Source organism: Atta colombica, unplaced genomic scaffold (genome assembly GCF_001594045.1).
Source record: "Atta colombica isolate Treedump-2 unplaced genomic scaffold, Acol1.0 scaffold146, whole genome shotgun sequence".
Classification (NCBI taxonomy): Eukaryota; Metazoa; Arthropoda; class Insecta; order Hymenoptera; family Formicidae; genus Atta; species Atta colombica.
In genome coordinates this window covers 93,595-95,338 of record NW_017259235.1, presented here as the reverse complement: position 1 = coordinate 95,338, position 1,744 = coordinate 93,595, and positions in this window count along the sequence as shown.

Genomic DNA, 1,744 nt, shown 5'->3' with positions numbered 1-1,744 from the left:
GACAAGCGTAGAAAAAAAGGTACTGGTGCACTTCTCGCCCTTACGGGAGCCCTCTTCGGGATCCGCTCCGGAATGAGGACCGGCACAGCGCGACGTATACGTGTAGTATGGCGACACACGCGATTATATTCCGGCGAATGATTTCGAGATGCCGAAATCTCTCTCCTCGCCGATTACGACGCACGCACTTCCTCACTCTCTCTCCCTCTTTCTTTCCTCTTTGGCTCTCTTCCGACTTCCGTCCCGCGTTTTACTCCCTCCTTCGAGCACGCCGCTCCCTCCTTAGCTGATGACGACGCGATTTACGTCACGGGTAAATGACGATTGTACCAAGTCGACGACGACGACGACGACGAAGGCGACGAAGGCGACGAAGGCGACGAAGGCGATGGTGACGATGAGGATGATGATGATGATGATGATGATGATGATGGTAAAGACGATAACAACCGACGACGATGATGAGGATAACTGTGACGACGGGTACCGTCCAACTAATTTCACTCGCACTCGGAGAGGGAAGAAAACACGCCGCGAATAGCTTCGGACGAATGTCCAAAGGAAACTCGTGCGGGTGGTGAAGCACTAGCTTTCCCCGTCGTCTCCCGATACCTAGCCTTCTAAGCGAGTTGTCCCCTCCCTACCCTTCGCTCTATCTGCATCCCTCTATCTCTCTTCATCGCCACACACCGTGCGCGTCCGTTTCCTGCGTCTTTCTCTCTCTAGGCGCTACCCTCTCTCCCTCGGAGAGCTCTCAGTCGGAGCAGTCGAAGCAGGCCGCTCTCGCTCTCTCCCTCGCGCTCTCTCTCTCTTTCTCTCTCCCCCTCCTCCTCGTTTTGGGCCGACGTAGGAATTCCCTCGACGTATCGGAGTCGCTCGCGCTTTTTTACCAACCGAGTGTAGTAGACCGGCCCGACGGCGATTGGCCGTCCATTGGAACGATTCCGGATTCGGGTTGCGCGCCGTCCGATCGCTGGACTTGCCGACAACGGGCGGATCGGATGCACAACGTTGCACACGAGGCTTCCTCGCTGTCTTGCACGTGCGATCAATCGGTGGTCGCGTGGGGTACGCCAAGATCAACACTACCAAAACTCTCGGCGCCGCCGGCTCACGTTGATTACCTTACGTTCCAATATCGGTATCTGCTGGTCGACTCTCGCGGATCCACGCAGTACCGCCGCTGTCAATGGCGTTGCTCGAGACGTGGGGGTGTCCCCTCTCGCCCACTCTCCCTCTCTCTAGCTCTTGCTTTCTCTCTCTCTCTCTCTCTCTCTCTCTCTCTCTCTCTCTCCTTTCAACCTCCTGCACGTTTCTCCACTCGTTTCTCCGTTCGCCGGAGCGAGATTCGATCGTGGCGATCAATGAAGACCGGAGGTAGAATACTCTTACCGTTCACCGATGTGTGCGTGTTACACGCGTGCAGCGATACACGGGGACGGGGGAGGGATTAGAGAACGCACACTATCAGCACGGATGATTATATACCGGACGGGATATCTGGCGAGAAAGAAGGCTAGTGAACGCTAGGTAGTACTGATATTATATTTTTATAACACGCGCTGCGCGGTCCCGCTGTAAGCCGCGCCCAATCTACCCCCACTTGATATCACAATGGTACCCCACCAAGTGGTGTAGCTTCCCCTTTACGAGCCGGGTGTACCCCACCACGGAGGCGCTTCGTTCGTTGAGGAGGCGGTTTACGACGCGTGCGTGAGGGAAGTATGTACACACTGTCGCCTCC